Source organism: Myodes glareolus, chromosome 2 (genome assembly GCF_982192425.1).
Source record: "Myodes glareolus chromosome 2, mMyoGla1.1, whole genome shotgun sequence".
NCBI classification, from domain to species: Eukaryota; Metazoa; Chordata; class Mammalia; order Rodentia; family Cricetidae; genus Myodes; species Myodes glareolus.
The window spans coordinates 110,068,278-110,090,671 of record NC_142027.1 but is presented as its reverse complement, the minus strand read 5'-3'; the positions used below and the strand labels follow the sequence as shown (position 1 = coordinate 110,090,671).

The window sequence follows — 22,394 nt, the reverse complement described above, 5'->3', positions numbered from 1 at the left end:
CCTCTGAATCTCAACCACCTCTGCTAGGCAGACAGAGCCAAAAAAAATAGTAAAATACAGGTCACTGGATGTGGCTCAATTGGTAGAGTGCTTGCCTGGTGTGCATGAAGCCCTGAGTTCATTCCTCAGCACCCACAAAACTGAGCATGGTGATACAGGCCTGTGACTTTAGCAGTCTGTAGTGAGAGCAGGAGGAGCAAGAGCTATAAGTCATCTTGTGAACATTGTGAGTTCAAGGTTAGCCTGGGGTACAAGAAACCCTGTTTCAAAACCAAAAAATACAATATCTTGTTACAGGTTTGGCTGGAGCTCTGGAAAACAGGAGGAATGATGAGGAATCCAATTTATTTATTTATTTATTTATTTATTTATTTATTTATTTATTATGTAAACAATATTCTGTCTGTATGTCTGCAGGCCAGAAGAGGGCACCAGATATCATTACAGATAGTTGTCAGCCACCATGTGGTTGCCGGGAATTGAACTCAGGACCTTTGGAAGAGCAGACAATGCTCTTAACCACTGAGCCATCTCTCCAGCCTGATGAATCCTCTTTATGGAAGAAATCAGGAAGGGCTTCAGAGGAGGTGATGCACAGGCTGGGTTTTGAAGGATAAATAGCAGCTTGCCAGACTGAGAAAGAAGGATCAGGGAAGTCTACCCTTAGGAAAATGCCCTTCACAGCAAGGGCCTTACTAGGGCACTGGGTCCTTATAGCAAGTGTGGCCTGTAGGTGTAGGAAAGGATGGAGATGTGGGTTGCAGTGTGAAATGCCAAGTCTAGTTACCTCTTAGTGTGCACTAGTCTTGAGGCTCTCATTTTTTGTTTGAAAGGACTCCTCTGAGTGAAGGCAAATACATAGCTCCACACCTGTACTGGATAGCTGTATGTCAACTGACATAAGCTAAGTCACCAGGGAGGAGGGAACCTCAATTAAGAAAGTGCCTCCATAAGACCCAACTGTAGGGCATCTTCTCAATTAGAAATTTACAGAGCCAGTACATTGTGGCCTAGCCTATTGTGGGTGGAGACATCCCTGGGTTGGTGGTCCTGAGTTCTATAAGGAAGCAGGCCGAGCAAGCAATGAGAGCAAGCCAGCAAGGAGCAACCCTCCATAACCTCTGCATCAGTTCCTGCCTCCAGGCTCCTGTCCTGCTTGAGTTCCTGTCCTGACTGCCTTCTAACAGTAACAGTAACAGAGCTCCTGATAACAGTATCATGGAAGTGTAAGTTCCTCCCCAACTTGCTTTTAGGTCATGGTGTTTTGCTGCAGCAAAAGAAACCTAAGACAACACCCTACCATGAAGAGTGGATCCCAGAGCCTGGGGTAGGTAAATGTCTTGCCACCATTGCACATATGGGAGAAAAAGATTGCACATATGGGAGAAAAAGCCAGAAATAACTTGCTTGCCGAAAACCCAAGATAAGATATCCTGGAGAAGGTGGCCAACTTCTCCTTAGGCTCTGTGGCAGAGCTGGCTGCAGAATATGCGAGGGGATGAGGATCGGCTAGGCCTGAGTAAGTAAGCAGACCCTGAATATGTGTTCAGGTAGGACAGCTCCTTGTATCCCAGGATGCTTCTTCATGAGCAGGATCATCTTACTTTAGCTCTGCTAAACAATCTTTATGTCATTTTGTCTATCTGACTGGACATGGTAAGCATACCAACTTCTATCTTCTACATCATTCAACTTTTATGTTTTTTCCCCCTGTGTGTGCATGCATGTTTATTCGTGTGCATGCTTGTGAGAGCCAGAGGTCAGCCTTCAGTGTTACCCACTTATTTTTGTAATGTGGTTTCATTATGTAGCTTTTGCTGGCCTGGAACTCATTATGTAGGCCAGACTGGTTGTGAACCTCGCCTGCCTTGCATTAGGATTAAAGGTATCTGCTTGCCACATTATTTTTGAGGTAGGTTCTCTGACTGGCCAGGAGTTGGCTAAGTAGGCCAGACTGGCTGACTAGAGAACTGCAGAATTGTTTCTGCCTCCTCAATCCTGGGGTCCTAAGTGCACCCCACCACATCTGGTGGTTTTACGTGGGATTGAACTCGGGACCTCATACTCGCACATCAAGTACTTTAGTGACTGTGCCCTTATCTTCCTTTAGTTCTGCTGAGCTTCCTTCACTCCATCATCTTCCTTCCACTCAACTGGCAATGGGCTGGCACACTCACTTCTGTCTTCCACTCATTCAAATACGTCTGTATATTTTACCACTTGTGTGTCTTTGGGTGGAAGCATGTTCCATGGTGATGTGTGTGGAAGTCAGAAGACAATTTTAAGGAGTCAATACTTTCCTTTCAGCATGAGGGTCCCAGGGACTGAACTCAGGTCCTCAGCCTTGTTGGCAAGCACCTTTATCTAATGAGCCATCTTGCCTGGCCCTTATTCTTTAAATACAGACACACAGATATACTGTGTATGTGCGTCTGCACAAATGCATGCCATTTCATACATGTGGAAGTTGGTTCTCCCCTTTCACTTTTATGTGGATGATTATGGCAATTGAATTTAGGTCACCAGGCTTGTGTGGCAAGTACCTTTACTTGCTGAGCCATCTTGCTGGACTTTTCCTTTATGCTTTTTTGCTGTCTTGCAGAAAGTTCTTCAACTTGTTATAACTTGTTTTAGAGCCATTGCAAATTAGCTGTTTTCTGTTTTTGTTCCTCAGTAACTCTTCACATCTGTAATTTCTCTTAGTTCCCTTGCTTCCCTTGCTATGGGGAATTCATCTCTTGTTATTTTTTCTTAGTCCCTTTGCTTCCCTTGCTATGGGGAATCCATTTCTTGCGTTTGCCTTCCCTTCACTGCTCCTCCCAAGAGATCACCTTGGAGTCTCAGGGAGAAGTAGCAGTAGGAGAAGGCTGCCTCCTCTGGGTCTATCTACCCATTCCTGCTACCCAGATTGCCTGCAACTCCATCCACTCCACACCTGGAGGAGCTAGACCCAGAATCAAAAGGCTGGTGGGGCTGCCAAAGGCTCAGCCCACCTACAGCAGGAGTCTGGGGATAGGGAAGTGGAATTTAGATAGATTCTAGAAGGTTTGGGGTTGTGTTTCTTCAACAGTGAATGGTGTATGTACAACACCTGTAACTCCAGCACTGAAAAGGATGAGGCAGGATGATGAGTTTGAGTCTAGCCTAGGCTACATGATGAGACTCTCAAATGTTCATTAGAATTCTTTTTTTAAAAAAAATTCATTTTATTTTATGTGCATATGAGGCCAGAAGAGGGTGCTGGATTCTATGGAACTGGTTACAGATGGTTGTGAGCTGCCATGTACATGCTGGGGACTGAACCTGGGTCTTCTGCAAGAGCAGCAAGTATTCTTAACTACTGAGCCCCAAGGATTCCTAATATTTAGGAAATGCAATAAAAGATTTCAGATCTTTTATGGGAACCTAGTCTTTAGTCTTGAGTTGGGACTAAAGATGGCTCAGTGGTTTCATTCTCCAGAAAGCTACATAGTAAAAGAGACAAGACTTCTGCAAGTTGTCTTCTGACCTCCACACAGGTCCATGCCAACTGTGTGTGCGCACACACACACAAAATAAGTAAATAAATGTAAAACAGTTTTGAAAAACAAAATAAAATGCCACCTAGTCCCATCTAAACAGGAAGATGTTTTCTCTGCTGTTTGAAGCAATTACTGGAAGTAATTTTAAATTTTCCATTGGTGGGTCAGTCTAACTTTGGTTGCTAAGCAACCACAGAACTGAGCAAAATAATGAATGTGGTAATGGCAGCTGTACATTTCACTTTGAGAGCACTTGTGGTTTTCCTGGACTCGCAGAGGAGATCAACAACGCTGTTCTGTTGTAGTATGGCAGAGTTACTCAAATCTGAAGACTGGTGACACCCAGACCCAGAGAGGCTACTATACCCAGAAACAACAGAAGACAGGGAGGGAACAAGGCTTGTCCCAAAGTCTACATTATGAGGGTGATGATGATGATAATGATGGCAGGTTTTCTCTGTGTAATAGCTCTGGCTGTCCTGGAATTCCCTCTGTAGACCAGGCTGACCTCCCAGAGATCTGCCTGACTCTGCCTCCTGAGTGTTGGGATTACAGGCATGCACCATCACTTCCTTGCCTACTAAACTATTAATATTACATTTCTGTTACAAGATCTGATATATCTCAGTCTGCCGTTGAATTTACTGTGTAGCTAGCTGAAGATAACCTTGAATTTCTAGTCCTCCTGACTGCAGCTCCCGAGGGCTGAAATCCCCAGAGTGTGCCATAGTACTTAGTTTTAAGTAGTGCTGGGAATGAAGCCCAGTGTTTGGTGTTATGCTGGGGTGAGAGCACAAATGAGCTACACAATCTAACCCCAGCCAGCTCTCTCCACAGATGATTACTTTAAAAGGCTATACGTAAGCTTTCTCTTATTTTTTAGGAGAAAAACTCCCACCCCCTTTCTCTAGGTCAAAGAGAACACAACTAGTTATAACTAAATTACTTTAGGTAGGGTCTCTCCTGATTAGATGGCAGGTATGCTCCACCAAGCTGTGCACCACTAGCTGGGAATTTCAATGCAACCTTGAGTTCTGGAAGATGTGAAGCACAGCCTGGACCAGCCAGGTGGGTCCTATTCTTGAAGCACTACTCTCCACCCTGTGCTGGTTACTTGTCAAGTAGACACAGACCAGTCACCTGAAAAAAAGGGAACCTCAACTGAGGAATTGTCTCCATCTGCTTGATCTATAGGCAAGCTGTAGAGCTTAATTAATAATTTTAATTATTTTAATAATAAAATAATATTTTTTGATTAATAATTGATGTGAGAGGGTCCAGCCCACTGTAGATGGTGCTCCCTCCCAGGTGATCCTGGGTTGTATAAGGAAGCTGGCAGAGTTCCTTTCATGTTCTCTTTTTCAATTCTTGCTTTGATATCCCTCAATAATGAATTGTGATGTGGAAGTGTAAGCTAAATAAACCCTTTTCTCACTGATTTGCTTTTGGGTAGTGAGTGTTTCGTTACAGTACTAGAGAAGCAAACTAGGACACACCCTCTCAAGTGTACTGCTGCACCTCATTTGCCAACAAAATCAAGCCCACTAGATCACTTGTCCTTTATAAGTACAATGGAAATGTCCAGGAGCCAAGAGCCACATCTGCTACTTTACCAGGACAGGGATGAGCTGTATGAGATTCATAATACAACAGTTAATCTTTGAGAGGGTTTGTTTTCCTTTTTTTCTTCTCTCCCTCCCTCCTGCCCTGCTTTTTAAAAGATGAGTATTGCAATATAGCCCTTCCTGGCCTAGTATTCATTACGTAGTTCCAAGCTTGCAGCAATCCTGCCTCAGCCTCTGGGATTACAAGTGTGCATCACTGTATCTGGCTGGAAAGGGTACTCATTCTCCGATTTGTCTTGAGTCAGGTCTCATGGCCCTAGAGACTCAATCTTCCTGATTCTGCCTCCTGAGTGCTGGGATTACATGACTATGCTATCACGCCTGGCCATTCTTTCCATTTCAAAGTTCCTAAAGATTGTGAGATTGACATTTGTCTAAAATCTTTTTTATATTTCAAAGTCTGTATTAGTGCAGACTGTTTGTTCAGCACAAAAAATTTATTATAAAAATCTCATCCTCTCACCTTTTTGTGAACTGACAACACAGCATCCACTGTCTATTAACCTATATTTTTTATGCTCTTCTCTGACTTCAAGCATGGGGTCATTTCATCAGGGCATAGAATGTGTGTGTGTGTGTGTGTGTGTGTGTGTATTTCATTCAGTTATTTCCCTGCACATCATTTCATTCAATGGTATTCTCTGGACTAACATACCATTTTTATGACAAACTTCAAAGGACACGGTCAAGGTTGATGGAAAAGAAATTATAGCCATGCCAGACACCATGTATTTCCTTTCACACAAACCTCCTGAGTGCTAGCAACATCCGGCCCAGCGCCAGGCTGCTGCATATTTCATCGTCTTAGCCATCAATGATGCCAGGAAAACAATGTGCTCAGTCCTCCATGTCCTTAGGTTCCACTTTTGCAGATTAGCAAATGGTTGCACAAAGATGTTCCATGTCTTTATCAACCTCCAGTAAACCTCATTTGATAAGCAATGTAGAGTAAAAACTATTTACGGAACATGCATTGTATTATCTATTAAGTTATGGGTGGTGATTTGGAGAACATTCTATGCAAATGCTGTAGAATTTTATTTTAATTATTATTTATATGTTTATTTTCTATGTATGCATGCATGTATGGGTATGCATGTCAAAGGCAGAGGACAAATTGCAGGGATCTGTTCTCTTATGATGTGGGTCCCAGGGATCAAGCTGAGGTCATCAGGCTTGGCAACAAGCACCTTTTCCTGCTGAGCCATCTCATGAGCCCCTAATTATTATTACTATCATTTTGTCATTAAAAAAATTTGAGATATGCAAGATAGGCAGGCCAGGACTTGAGTCCAAGGTCAGAAAGAACAGGTTGATTGGGGGTAGATGGAGTTTGGCTCTGAGGAAAGGTGCTCTATGATGGGGACTGTCATCCCCATGAAGGGTGGAGGTCCCCTCTCTCAGTCTGGCACAAGGAGAAGGCTCTGGGAAGGACAGGGACAATCTGTAGTTGGAAGGTTGTTTACTGTCGGCTGACAAGGTGTGGAAGCACACAGGAGAAAGAAAGCCTCTGGCGTGTCTGTGAGGGACTGTGGAGATTAGGTTAAGTGAGGTAAGAAGAACATGAGCAAGACCATCCCCATGGGCTGTGGTCTGGACTGAAGACAAAAGAGAAAGCAAGCACCAGCATCCATCTCTCTCTGCTTCCCGACTGAGGATGCAAGGTGAGCAGCTGCCTCACACTTCTGCTGCCATGCTTTCCCTACCAACTATGAACCAAAATTAACCTTTCTCAAGTTGCTTTGGTCAGATATTCTGTCACGAGAAATTAATAAGCTGCATAGAGTGTGGGAGTCAGATGTCAATCAGGAGGTGGTATCCCTGGAATGGCCTCCTCTTCTTTATTTGGGAAAACTGGGCTGGGAAGATAGCTTGGTTGGTAAAGTGCTTGCCTTGCATGCGTGAGAACCTGAGTTGGATCTTTAGAACCCACATTAAAAAAAGGCTGGACATGGTAGCAGGTGCTTGTAACCACAGCAATGGGGAGATAGGGACAGGCAGATCCTGGGACTTAATGTTCATCTAGTTTAGCTGAAGTGGCAAGCTCCAAGAATAAAGGAGAGCCTGTCTCAAAAAAACCCAAAAGGTGGTTGGAATCTGGTCTCTTGTAAACATTCAAGTGTGTGATTACCTATATACACAAACACACACACCTTTCTATACAGGATGCTGGCTAATTTTAACTTAAGCTATAGTCATCCAAGAGGAGGAAGCCTTAATAGATATCTTGCCTCTGTAAGATCTGGCTATAAACAAGTCTGAAGGGCATTTTCTTTATTAGTGGTGTGTGTGTGTGTGTGTGTGTGTGTGTGTGTGTGAGAGAGAGAGAGAGAGAGAGAGAGAGAGAGAGAGAGAGAGAGAGAGAGAGAGAGATCCATTGTGGTGATACATGATAGCAGGCTGAACAAACCACGAGGAGCAAACTAGTAAGCAGCACTCCTCCATTGCCTCTGCATCAGTTCCCAACTTGGCTTCCCTCCATGGACTGTGATTCAGGATGTATAAGCCTCCACAAGTTGCTTTTGGTTATGATGTCTCAGCACATCAGCAGTAACCCTAACTAAGACAACAGTGGGGAATCCTTGTCTGGTATGGATTTCAAGTGTTAACTAACTGACTATTTCACAAGTCACCATATTGTTGTTGTTGTTGGTTTTTTGCTTTAATATATACCTTTAGATTTTGTTAATAAAATACCCATCTCTTACTTTATTATGAATTTTTAATAAAAGATGGGTATCGATTCCTTTAAGTACCTCTCAAGCATTTATGTAGCTAATGAAATGGATTTTCTCCTCTGACCTGCTAATATGGTAAATTATACTACCTGTCACTTGGTATATCAGGAGTTTATTGAGTTCTCAGGTCTGTTTGCTAATACTTCATCTAGTATTTTATATAAGTATTTATACATGGGTATGGCCTTTGTTTCTTTTGTCATCTTGAGTAGACAAAGTTATGAAAACATTTTCTTAGGGTTGGAGAGCTGGCTCAGTACCTGCTGCCAGCTTTGACAACCTGAGTTCCATCCTCAGGACTCAAATGGTGGAAAAGAGAGAACCAACTCTCAGATGTTGTCTTCTGACCTCCTCACACATACTTTGGTATGTGTGTAGAACAGACATGAAACAAACAAAAACTAAATAATTTTTATTACATTTGATTGTGTGTGCACATGCAAGAAGACAGCTTGTGGGAGTTGGTTCTCTATCATGTAGGTCCTGGGGATTTGAACTCAGGTCATCAGGCTTGGCAGAGGGTGTTGAGTTATCTTGCTGTTTTACAGGCATTATGACTAGGAGCACCCACATCCACAGGTGCCTACTTACATTCTTACCTATGGCCTGGCTCCAGGAAAGCCTCTCATTCTTTGTGGGCCTTTCCTATTTCTTCAACATTGTGTCCCTTTGAACTGTGCAGCTGACCTGGGAGTTTCTAGCTCTGGAGTCCAACATTGGAGATGCCTAGATTTTGCAGTAGGGCTGGACCAATCAATGGCTACAGAACGACTCAGGAACACAGTGTTCCTTTTCCAACATCACTTTTCCAACAGTTTTTATTTACTTTTTATCTTTAGACTACAGGAATTCACATAGCACAGGCTGGCCTTGAACTTTGCCTTGAGATTCTGATTCTTCTGCACCCACTCTCTAAGTGCTTGCCCAGATGTCTACAATCAGAATTCTGAAGACTCCTTCAATATGCACCACACAGTCTTTTGCTTTGGTAAGTTTTTCTAGCAGCGGGCTTATTCCTAGCCCAATCTAAGTACTCCCACTGTGCTGTAGACAGAAGTACTGTCTTTTTTTTTTTTTTTTTTTTTTTTAAGACAGTGTCTTTATATAGCCTTGGCTGTCCTGGAACTCACTCTGTAGATCACACTGGCCTCAAACTCACAGAGATCCACCTACTTCTGCTTCCCAAGTGCATATGCCACAGCCTTTTTTTTTTTTTTTTTTAAAATGTACTATCCTTAATGTGTGGCACTAATCTGTGTCAACAGGTGCAGGCCAAGCTCATGAGACAATTCATGTGGCTGCAGGCCTAGTACCTCTTCCTGAGCATTTTCTGTACAGGAAGACTCTACCTTGGTCTATAAACAGGTAAGGAAACAGGCCTGGGGCAAAGCAGTGATGACCTAGGCAAGAACACAGGGAGCCTCAGAGTCTATGAACACTTCTCTTACTCCAAGATACAAGGGCCCTCTAATTACCTCCTTCTCCTCTAAGTACTATGCTGGTGTGAGAACTGTTAAGAACAGGGTAGGTGGCAGAAGCTAAGAAAAAAACCAAAACTACAGAAAACTGGTTAACATCCTCACGCCCCTACCATCCTATCCTGACCCCCACACCTTAGCCTAAGTCCACTTCTTAGCTCCTTCTCCCAGCTCCCTTTCATGTAAGTGTAAAAAATTCCATACCATTCACCTGTGGCTTTGTTTCCTCCACGATTCCCACACGCCCTTCACTGCCTTGCACTTTAAGTTACATGATGGTGTTCTTCACCCCTAGCTGAAGGGCTGAACAGCAGAACTGCACAAGCTAGTCTGGAAGGCTGCAGAACATTTGTAGGAAAGACAAATCCTTTCTCTTCTACTAGCTGGCACCAGAAGTCTGCATTGGGGCAGTATATAAATGACTTTTTTAAGGTAACTTAAAAATGAATAATTCAGAGATTCCCATTCTATTTGTGAAGTCAGACAAACAGTTTAACTGGGGCCAGACTTGCTGGCCCCACGCAGACCATCCTTTCCCTTCATTCTGATCTCATCGGATTTGGCCTCACCTCTTTAAGGATGCCCTCCATCCTGTCTAATCGCTAAAATACCACAGAGGAAGTCCACAATACTCCGATGGACGGAAAAAAATAGAAAGGTTAATTGAAAGATAAAGTTTTCCCTTAGAGTCAAGCAAATAGTAAATCAGGGCACTATAGCAATTCTGGGCTTGTAAAAAAAAAACAACAACATCCAAACAATAAAGTATCACATGGAGGGGAAATGTTCTGACTATCAGGCTGTTAAATGATAGAGCTTTTTGTACAAACCTGAGTCTTAAAAAGTCATCTTCCCCCCTTTACTCAGACTCCACTCTCAGAGCCTTATTGTTTCAGGATTTTTCCTTACAACTACTTTAAATACTTCGTGGAAGTAGGCATGATGAAAATGGTAGGTAAGACAACACAATTTCTCACTTGGGTATGAAATTATTTTTAGGAGGTGTGTGTCTGTATAATGAGAGAGACACTGTGTGTGTGTATATATGCCTATATCCTTATTCTTTTATTAAAGAAATCACTCTTTAAGTTTTAATTGTCATAATGTGTGTGCATGTGCATGTCATGCCACACCATTGCATGGGAGGTCAGAAGACAACTTTCATGAGTCAGTTTTCTCCTTCCACTTTTACCTAGGTTCTGGGGATTGAATGCAGGTTGTCAGGCTTGTGTGGCAAGTGCTTTTAAATGCTGAGCTATTTCATCAACCCTCTCTTTCAAGATTTATTCTTATCAACACACACACACACACACACACACACACACACACACACACACACACTTTTTTTTCGAGACAAGGTTTCTCTGTGTAGCCCTGGCTGTCCTGGAACTTGTTTGTAGATCAGGCTGGCCTTGAACTCAGATCTGCCTGCCTCTGTCTCCCGAGTGCTGGGACTAAAGGCATGTGCCATCATGCCTGGCCCTTGGAAGGGAGTCTTAATGGGTAAGCCATATGCTCCTGCTTTCCATCATGGCTTGATAATGTTGGTTGATGGGATCTCTTCAATGGGACAGGATCAAGGTCAAATCACTGGTTTTATAGCATATGCTTTTAGTTTTAACTTCTTATTTTTACTATTACAACTATTATTATTATTATATTGTGTGTATGCGTGAGACTGCAGTGTGCATGTGCCAAGGCATGCATGTGGAGGTTAGAGGAGAATTCTGGGGAGTTGATCCTCTCCTTCCACCTTTATATGGGCTCTGGGGATTGAACTCAGATAATCAGGTTTGCAGAGCAAGTTCCTTTACCTGCTGAGCCATTTCGCCTTTGATCAGCACTGTACAATGTCACTGTTGCTCTGGAGAGGAAATGGAGTTCAGTCATTTTTAAAAAGACAATTAAAGGAGGACCCTGGATACCCAGATGACAGATTTCTGAGTTTAGGGGAAATAAAAAAAGGGGAGGGAGGGGTTTTGAAAATAATACAATGACAAGAATATTGTTAGTCAGTGTACGTCTCCTCCTGGGATCTACTACCCACAATTCATGCAAGGGTGGTCATTTTTCTGCTAAACAGCGGAAAATGGTTGGAAATGGCCTTGTGTGGTGGGGAACACCTGTAATCGTAGCATTAAGGAAATGAAGGCAGGCAGATCTGTGTTCAAGGCCAGCATCCACTACACAGCTTGCTGGAGGCCAGCCTGGACTATACAACGCCCTTTCAAAACAAAACAATCCCCCTCTCTGAAAAGAAAAGAAAAAGCTGGACAATACAAATAACTTATGAGAATTCATTGGTAGGAATCTTCGAGTTCAGAATGAATGTTCTAGAAGAGTGGGCCTCGCTGCAGAGGGAGGGTTAAGATAATATAGTATAATTTGCTGCTATTTGGACATGGCCTGTGATCATAGTACTGTATGGAATGGTAAAACACTGAGACACACCACTTTTAAAAGGCCTCAGATGGGCTCACTAAGGTGAACCTCAGTAAGAAATGATCTGAACACTCAGGTACTGAGTTGATATGGTAAATTCTTTCTGAAATATATCAGGAAGTTATTAGGAGTCAGACATCAAGGTCATTCTCAGCTACACTGCAAGTGAGAGAGCAGCCTGGGCTACATGAGAACCTGTTTCTAAACATTGCCTGTTCCTGTTGTCACAAAATGTTTGAAAAAGTCACTACATATATGTAATATGGTTGCCAAACAATTCAGTTTAGCAAATGGGTAGTTAGAGATGAGGCCAACAAACTTCATTTATTTATTTATTTTTGGGTAAAGACAAGAAAATTAATTCCCATATGCCAATTGTAAATATCTGGAAACTATAATAAATGATCTAAAATAGGGATATAATTATGGGGGAATTATAACAATGGGGCATATATTAGACCTATAAAAATCAAATTACAAAATGTTAGTACAGAGAAAGAATAACGACATTATATATTTGCATGTGTATTAAATAAGGGTAAATTTATTGCCTGGGTTAATTTATAAAACTTGATAAGAATGATAAACTTTATAATGAATAAATAAGAATAAAACTTTATAAATAAGAGGCATTCTGTAAAAATTAAGTGAGCAAACAATGAAGGCATAAAAAACAAAAAACCAATGGAAACAGTAAGACAGTATACAGATATATATATACAGTATACAGATTGTATGCCACTTATCAGGATAAAGATTTAGGCAGATAGAGTGAAACTATTGGCAGAAGTCAAAGACATGTAATTATCCTTCTCCCACTGCCCTCTTTTTTTCAAGACAGGGTTTCTCTGTATAACAGCCATGGCTGTCCTGGAACCCACTTTGTAGACCAGGCTGGCCTTGAACTCAGGGATTCACCTGCCTCTGCCTCCCAAGCAGATTAAAGGCATGTGCCACCACTGCCTGGTATGAGTAATTTTTTATGTCTGATTTGCACCATGCAAAATATTAGACAAATTTGGGTTCCAATATGGTGAGTTGGATTTGGTGCTACATATCTGAAACTATAGGCCTTGACCTCACAATTGCAATGCCACATCTCATTCAAACAGAATTCTTAAAAATTAATTTAAAGATAAGATCTCATGTAGGCTAGGCTAACTTGTTATGGAGACAAAGATGATCTAAAAATCTGAGTGCTAGGATTAAATGCATGCACTACATGTCCAATTTATATAATAGTGGAAGTTGAACCAAGGGATCTCCGTATATGATAGGTATACACTCTACCCACTGAGCTACAGCCTCAGTCCTAAAATATTTTAAATATATGCATTTACTAAAAGCAACAATTACTTCTAAGAACAGTTAATAGAATGTTAAAAGAAACACAAATTTGTGCTATATCAAGGTGTCCTTTAGTGGGATGACAAACAACACTACTAGTTACTGATCAGTATTGTGCTGAGCACTGGAAGTGTCTGTGATATAACTGAATGGGATGAGAAAACAGCATTATTGACAACAGACAAGGCTCCACATCTGGAATTAGCCTGGTTTGTTTACTACCTTTATAAATGAGAGAAAATCGCCCTACCACACATTGACAATCAAGATGTACTATTTCTGGGTCTAGATTCAAATCTCCCTGAATTCTCTTCACAGACCCTATGCTCAGTGAGTAGGGAGATGGCCCTGAGCATAGCCAGAGCTAAGAGTTAGAGGTGTGGAAGAGCACGGCTTCTGGGGGGGAGGGGGCTGGTGGGCGGCGAACTTGGGGGGGGGGGTGGCGCTGGTTTTGGCATGGGATGGAGCTGTTAAGGCAACTGCATTGTGATCTGGGTCTTGTCCTTGGAGGCAGGAAAGCAAGCAAGGGAGGATCTTAACCAGGGCAGCTCAGCACAGGATTATTATATTTTGGACACTTTTAGCAGATCCTGGGAAGGTAGATTCATCCAGGGAGAAAATGGCACCAGAGAGACAAGTTGATAAGATATAGAAACGATGCTGAGTGAGGAAAAAGCTCAGATTATGGTGGTAACGGTAGAGCTAAGAAATAAGAAAAGAAGACAGTTGTGGAAGAGGGACTGATGTCGATTTAGACAGGAGGGCAGCAGAGAGTCAAGAAGGACCCGAGGTTTCTGGAATGAAGGAAAAAACAATGATCTCTAGTGGAAGGTGACACAAAACACAAACAGAGGGACAGCAGCCTGCACTGAAGAGGAAAGTTATGAAAGGCAGTTTGAAATGCCTGTGGTACAAATATCTACCTAGGAGAGAACAGAAAAAGCTTTCTCTTCTGGGTATTATACATTTTGCTATTGCGTTGTAAGAAATATACATTGTATATGTCTTACAATTTTTTCCATCCATTTATCTTTCATCCATCAATTTATTTGTGCATTGATGCATATATTCGCTTTTTCCACCATTCACCTATTTGCCATTTACATCTACCCATCCATCACCTCATTTAATCTATCCAGTTTATTCACCTATAGATTTTTGTTATTGTTTTGTAAGAAATATATGCTAACCCTTTATCTGTCTTATAAATTGTAAATAGTTTATCCTATAAATAAATAGTCTATCTACCCATTCATTTCATGCATTCATGCCTTCTACCCACTCATCCATCAGTCCAGTATCTCTTCCTCTCATCTATACATCCACTCTACTGAACTCTAATATTTTGTTATGGCTTTGTAAGAAACAGATATTAACCATTTTTCTACTTACACATTGTAGATGTTTTATCTATCCTTACGTCACTCTTGTACCCATCTTGTCCACCATCCACCTCCAGAAATCTTTGAATATCCCATAGGTTTTCTACTTTTGGCATCAAGCTTTAAAAAAAAGGTCTCTTCCACTCCCTTATTATATAAATCCTCACCTAAAATCTCTCTTAGTGCTTTCATGATTTCTTTTACATGTATATATTTAAGACACCTAGGCTTTAATTGGCATAGAACACAGCCCTAGCTTATTATCTACATACTCAGCCATTTGTTCTACTGCTTGAAGATTCCACCCTTCTCCAATTTATTTAAGCTTGAACAATTTTTATATACAACTTATTCTTAATTTTGAAAACTTCAAAAATATAGAAACCTCCTGAGGGGAAAAATAACAATCAACCATATGGTCCAAACCAGAATTAGCCACTGAATACGAATGGTCCCTTTTCCATTGTTAGCGACCAGCTCTGGACTTCTGATTCCATTTGGACTTTTCATAGAAACTGGAGAGTCTCCAGTCTTATGTGTATTCTGTAAGCCTTGCAGATCGTAAAGTTTTTTTAAGGGTGGGAAGATCACAGAAATAGATCCAAGTAAGTACAGCCACGGTGGAAAAAAAAAAGTGAAAAGGTAAAAACACACACACTATCTGATGAAATTCTGAGACCATGCCCTGCTTTGTGCTCCAGGCTGTTTGGAGAACATTCCAAACACTATAGAGTTTTAATTTTCTCTTCCGACTCCTTAGGGTTAGCTTTCTGGAGATAAGAGGGCACCAGCATGGTTGTTGGGGGGTTAATTCTCACTGTGTTGAGTGCCCCCAAGTCCTCACTTTGCTCATTCGAGCATTAAATCTGTAGGCTCAGGAGAGCAATGTGGCTGGCTGCAAGAGCGATGCCATAACGTTCAGCATTAAAAATTCATTCTGCAGGCTCGCTTCAGAACTAGTGGTCTGGCAGGGGAAATATGAGACACCCCACTGTCTTTCTGGCAAATGGAGACATTCCTCAACATCCAGCACCTTAGGAAGAGAATGAAAGGGCAAACAAGCCGTGAAGGAAAACAATGAGCTCAATTATCTGGCTCTGCCCTGGCTTTCCTACAGAAAACATTTTATTCTGCTTCCTAAAAGTTTAAGTGAGAGTCGGAGATGGCCCAAGCACAAGGACCTGGGTTTAGTGGCACGTTGAGTGCTGGAGAGATGAAGACAGGTGGATTCTAGGCCACTGGGGTGACCCTATCTCAAAAACCAATGTGGGTGGTACCCGAGGAACAACTGGGGTAGTCCTTTATCTCCACATGTATAAACACATATGCATGTGCCTACAAAGTTTCTTACAAGCTATCTTAGAATGAGGGCCCCTGGGTAGCCAACTGTTAAGTCTCTCTCTTGATTTGATGAAACCAGCCTAGAATCCCTGAGTTCTCCAAGACAGACGCCTTTGAAGCTTGCCTGGATGCTGCTGGACCTTTCACACATATTTCTGCCACTGCAGAGTCAGAGTCAAGGTAAGGTAGGAGGTCCCTCACACTGAATGAATTGTTCACACTTCAAAACATGAGTCCTACACAAATGTGACATTTTGACACTAAACTATAGTCACCATGGATACTGACTGTATTAATTTTGCAACTCTGTTACTGTGATAAATACCATGACCAAGAGAAAGCTGGTGAAGAAAGGGTTTATTTCATCTCTCACAGTTTATAGCCCATTATGATGGAAGCCAGGACAGGAACTGAAGCAGAAACCACTGAGGAATACTGCTTACTGGCTTGCTTAGCCTGCTTTCTTTGACAACTACCTGCCCAGGGGTGACACTATTCACAGTAGGTTAGGCCTTCCCACATCAATCTTTAATGAAGTAAATGGCTTTAGAGACAGGGTCTCTTTAAGTAGCCCTGGCTATTCTAGAACTCACAGTGTAGACCAAGCTGGCCTTGAACTCACGGAGACCCATTGGCCTCTTAAAGGTGTGCACCACCTAGTTTCCACAGTTAATTTGTTTATTAAGGTGTCAACATCTCTGGGATGGTTTGAACTTGAAACTTTTGGACCTCATAGTACCAGCACCTAAATGGCAACTAGTTCAAATTTCAAAATGTAGAATTCAAGGGCTGGGGAGATGGCTTGGTTGGTAAAGAGCTTGCTGTTCAAATATGAGGGCTGAGTTCAACACCCAGAACCCATAAGAAAAATCTGGACATTGTGGTACACACTTGTATTCCCAAGCAGTGGGAGGCAGACAGAGGCTGATCCCATAGGCTTGCTGGCCAGACAGTCCAGCTTACTTGGTGAGTTCCAGGAAAACAAGGGGGAGGGGCTGCATCCGAGGACAGGCAGACAAGGTTGTTTTCTAACCTCTACATGCACTCATATGTGCATCTGTGCACACAGACACAGGCTTGTACATACATGGACACACAAAGTCTTCTGGGTTTGGACACAGGAAGCCAACCTCTTCGTTCTAGTCCCACCCAAGGAGACTGAAACAGAAAAGCCTTGGAAACTCACCCAACACTGAGTTTTAGATATGAAGCAGAAACCTTACACAAGGATGGAAAACGCCAGAAATTCTACCAAATGTACGAATGCCTCTGGAAATAGAAATAAGACATTGGGGGAAAGTCTAGATCTGACTAAATTATTCAAGTCCATACCCTTAAAATCACACAGGATTTGCTTCTCTGTTTTTAGGAAAATTAATCCAACCAGGATATTTACAGCAACTCACCCTGGATACTGATGATTCATTAGAAAGATGGAAAACAATTACATTCTGAAAGTGATGGGGAAAGAATGCCACCGAGGTTTCAGGACACCTCCCTTTGGTCTTCCCAAATTTACTGGTGTGTGTGTGTGTGTGTGTGTGTGTGTGTGTGTGTGTGTGTGTAGGATCATGGTCACAGAATTCAGGGTCAGCCAGAGATACAGAATGAAATACTCCCACCCCCTAAAAGCTGGATGTGCAGTACATGTTATGCCTTTAATCCCAGCATTTAGGAAGCAGAGGCAGAGGTTGATGGATCTTTGTGAGTCCAAGACCTGGTCTACACAGTGAGTTTCAGGCTAGCCCTGTTTCTAAGCACCACTGATAAATAAAAGGGAGGTGTGGCAGTTCAGGAGTTAAAAGCACTGGTTGCTCTTCCAGATGACCCAGGCTTGGTTCCCAGTATACACACAACTGTTTTTAACTCTAGTTGTAGAGGATTTGATGTCTCTTACTGGCCTCCTTGGATACCAGGCATGCATGTGGTACACAGACATATGTGCAGGAAGAACACCACACAAGAAAAAAAAATAAAAAGAGTCAAAGGATGTGACATTTATGTAACATGACAGACAGATCATAATGGCCATGTGATTCTTGGGCATATAGTCTTGGTCAGATGGTCTGGCCCAGCCTAATTTCCAGAGTAATTCATGTAGAATTATAAAGAAAAGGATGGCAAAATCATAAACAATAGGCTTTGCCAGGAAGACACAGAAATCTGCTGTCACCATTAGCCCCCTCACACAGGTTAACAAGGCCATTATAGAGGCAGCCTCAGAAAGGGACATTTATTCCCTTTGCTGAGGACGAAACCAAGGCCTTGTACGTGCTAGACAATCACTCTCGCTGAGTCATGCCCCAATCCTCTCACTGCGAGATTCTAAGCACATTCATGCCCCCAAAGAACTATGAGATCCTGTGCAAAACAGCACTTCACTTCAAGCCGAATGGAAGGGGCAGGTGTCTGACTGGGTGCTTGCCTGCCATGCCTCATTCATGCAGTTAACATAGTAAGGGCTTTCTTAATGACTGCCACAAACAGCAAGTGTGATGACATTTGAAAATCCACTGTGTAATAGTCCAGAAACCTGTCCACGAGCTGCTGCCACCTCTGCTCACCAGCATGCTAGTCATACTTCCCATTGGATAGTCATACTGGGAACCTCTGGCTTCCTCTTTCAGTTTCTGCGTCCTTGTCCTCTGTTGGAGCACAGAGGTCCCCATGCCTGCAAATCAGAGTTTGGGTTCTCTGAGCAATCAGCTGAACTGACTAAGAGTAGTCTTGTCTTCCCAGAGCAATGGATATGATATTCACTAGTCACACACAGTACAAAGAACATACTTCGAATTGAATCCAAGTATTTCTTCATCAATGTTGCTTTTGTAATGTGCTATGGAGGTATTTGCATATATAATGTCTTTTCTTGAAAATAAGCAGAGGAGAGGAATACAACATGAAGAAGCTTAAGGAAAATTTGGGAGTAACAGAGTAATATTAGCTGTAGAAAGAGTATGTTTGTTCCTCTCCCTCTTCTGTGCCCAGTATGAGAGGGAATTGAACCCAGAGCTTGAACATATTGGGCATGCACTCTATTATTAAACTATACCCATCTGTCAAAAGATTGATTTTTTTTTAAAGTTTTCTGAGACTGGATTTTATGTAGCCCAAGCTGGCCTCAAAGTTGCTATGTAGCTCAGGACAAATTTTAACTTTGATCTTTTTGTCTTTACCTCTTGAGTGTTGGTGGTTAAGCCCAGGGCTTCACACATGCTAGCTAGGCAAGGACTATACAACTGAGCCACATCCCCTGTCTTTAACCTTAGGTCTGAAAGGTGTTCCAGGACTCTCCTTGTTCACCCAGGCCCGCTGCAGAGGGAAAACTGAAATAAGACGTCTGAGGCTGGATAGAGGGCTCGGCGGGTAAAAGTGCTTTTCTGCCAAGCCTCATGACCCAAGATCCATCACCAGACTCCACATGGTAGGAGAGAACTGGCTCCTACAAGTTGTCTTCTGACCTCTACATGTGCACCATAATACAGGGTACACATTCCCCCCCAAAAAGGTTAAAAAAATACAAATGGAAAAAAAAAGAAAAATAACAAGAACAACAACAACAAAAAATACAAATGGGAATTCTTGCACTCATTATATGGTGTCTTAAACTCAAGGGGAAGTGAAAGATTATAAAACAGAAGCGGAGGAAAATGGGCAGTATATGAGCTGTTCAAGGCCCCTTTAAGGGTGGCAGCCACTGCTTGCTGAAGGCAGTCCCAGGAAACAGCGAGAATGGTAAAATCCACACTGACAGACTTTATAAGATGCAACTTTAAGGTCCTTAAGGTGCTACATATGCATTTGTTGTGGGGAGAATGGGACCCAGGGCTGATCATTTGAGGAGGAGTTACATTAAAAAAAAAAAAAGCAGAAATAATCCATTTATTTAACCTAGCAATGGTTATAATGTGAGGGCCTGCAATCCGCTCACACAACAACTGTTTGGCAAGCCCCTCCCCCCCCGCCGTGTTCCAACAAATATTAAACTGTGCTTGCCATTTGTCTACGGAATCTTGCATTAATAAACATGAAGAAGAACACTTTACCTCCCACTCTCAGCGATGGGACCAAACAAAGACCAGCTGTACTCATCAATGGGGCCTTGTTCTGTGCATAAAGGCTAATTACATTTTGCTTCAAGCCTACACATGGAAAACTTTACTGCCACTGTCCCTATCACAGCCAGCAGAGCAGTCCCAGCTGACGTACAGCTGAAATGACTGCAAAAGCAGCAGTTAGGGTTGGGGGTGGAAGGCTTCAAGTGGCCTTGTTGCCTTTGACCTACATCCCCCCACATGTCTTGTATAGCCCAAATTGGCCTCTAACAGTATAGCTGAAGCTGACCTTTAACTCCTCATCTTCTTGGCTTCCACCTCCCAAGTGCCGCGATTAGAGGCATGTGCCACCACACCTGGTTCTTGTAGTATTGAAGATCGACCCCAAGGCCTTGAGGATGATAGGCAAGCACCCTATCAGCTGAGTTACATCCCCAGTCCCTGCGATTTCTTTCTAAATGGGGGAGAGGGAAGGTCAATGGTCTGAATGACTGACACATTTCAGACTAACGCTCTCCAAGAAGCATACATGCAACTCAGCTGTGAGCACCCCAGGCCTTGCAATGTTGCCTCTGTACACACTTCATCGCTCTCCATAGCTATTCAGTGATGCAGCTGCTCTTATGCCCCTTGTCCAAGAGACAAGAGGCCCTGGAGGTCCCAGTGTGTACAGGAAACAGAGCAATCGCTTCCAGAGCAGTCTTTCCTCAAAGCCTTTTCTCTGTCCCTACCTCCCTTTCCTAGGTTCTTTGTCAGCATGCGTTGAAGCATTCTTTTTTTTTCTTTCAAAAAGATGTTTAAAACCATCAAAACACACCAAAGATGGTGTGTGTACATGTGCACATGAATGTGGATGCCAGAGAGGTCACCTTCTGTGCTGTTCCTTGGGAGCCATCCATCTTTTCTTCTTCTTCTTTTTTTTTTTTTCAGAGACCCAGACTCTGACTGGGTCCTGAGGTCAGTTAATATAAGCTGCTGTTCAGGGAGCCCCAGGGATCTGCCTGTCTTTACGTCCCCAGTGCTAGGATTTCAAGTGAACTTTACCAAGCCCAGTTCTTATCCGGGTGCTGGAGATCAAATTTAGGTCTTCATGCATTCATGACAAGCACTTCCCAGCCTGAGTCACCTGCCTAGCCCCACTCAGTCCTTTCTTTTTCTAATCAGAGAAATAAAATTTCAGTCCAGTCTAGTTGGACTACCTTTCCACATCCATCAATCCACTATACTGTGGGCACAATTTTTAGGACTGTGGCAGGTCTTCCAAGAGACCAGGTCTTCCAGTGTGGCCTTGTTCTTTCACAGACTTCTTATACTTAGAAATCACTCATTGAGTCCCACATCCTTGCCAGGTACAGTAGCACACCTATAGCCCCCAGCTATTGCAGAAGCTCATGAAGGAAGATCTCTTGAACCTTGAAGTTTCAGATCAGCCAAAGTAGTGCAGTGAAACCCCCTCTCAAAAAAGAACAAAGGAGGACTAGGAATGTGTCTCAGTGGGTAAAGCACTTGTCATGCAAGCAGGACAACTGTGGTTGAGAGCCCTAGGACTCATCTGAATCCTGGATTGGCTTGGTAGGCTGCCTGAATCTAGCACTAGGGAGGCAAAGGCATGATATCCTTAAAGCAGGCTGTTGCATCAGTGAGCTCTGGGTTCAAGTGAGACCCTGTCTCAAAATTTCTAAGGTGGAGAACTGTTGAAGAAAACACCTGACATCAACCTCTGACTTTCACATCCAGGTGGACATATGTACATATGTACACATATACATGCATGCTCATAACATATGAACATCAAAAACTCTCAAAAGAAAAGACTGCTAAATCCATAATTATGAACACCCAAGGTTGTCCTCTGACCTCTAAAGGTATGCTGCTGCATATACACATAGAAACACAGACAAGAAAACAAGTACATACAAGAAAGTAGTACAGTTTAGCAATAATAAATAGTGATATAAACAACTATATTTCCAAACTCACTAGGAGTTAGGTCAATCAAGACAGTGATGTCAAGTGGAATGAGGAGCCACACACTGATTAACATGCTGTCTGCACATCAGGGCAGCCAGGGTTATGTAGAGAGTTAGTCTCAAAAAAACAAAAACAAAAGAAAACAAAAATATTCAGTTACTGAGAAAAATGATCAGTTTAGTAGGATAAAATCCAAGCAGAAATGATCACATTACATGAAGATAAAACACTGACAGAAAAGGGGACAGGGTCCAGGAGTTTTATCATGGCGGTTGGTGTGGTTTCTGCTGTGGGAATGTGTTGCAGGTAAGGAAGTCTATGAGCTTTCAAAGGGTGGGAGTAGCATGTGTGTCCTCAGTTGGCTGATGGCAGCTGCTCTTAGATGGTTCTGTCTTTGGGATGGAAGGAGGTAAGCCAAAGTCACAGAATTTTACAAGGAAATTTAACCATTACTCCCTTAGACTGAGCTCATGTGTACTTTTCAAGCCTAACTG

General features: G+C 42.5%; 1 protein-coding gene across 7 annotated transcripts in view; it reads right to left on the bottom strand.

The window, feature by feature from the left end:
- Cux1 (cut like homeobox 1) overlaps positions 1-22,394 on the bottom strand; it is a 325,002-nt gene that overhangs the window by 92,639 nt on the left and 209,969 nt on the right. The window lies entirely within an intron of this gene.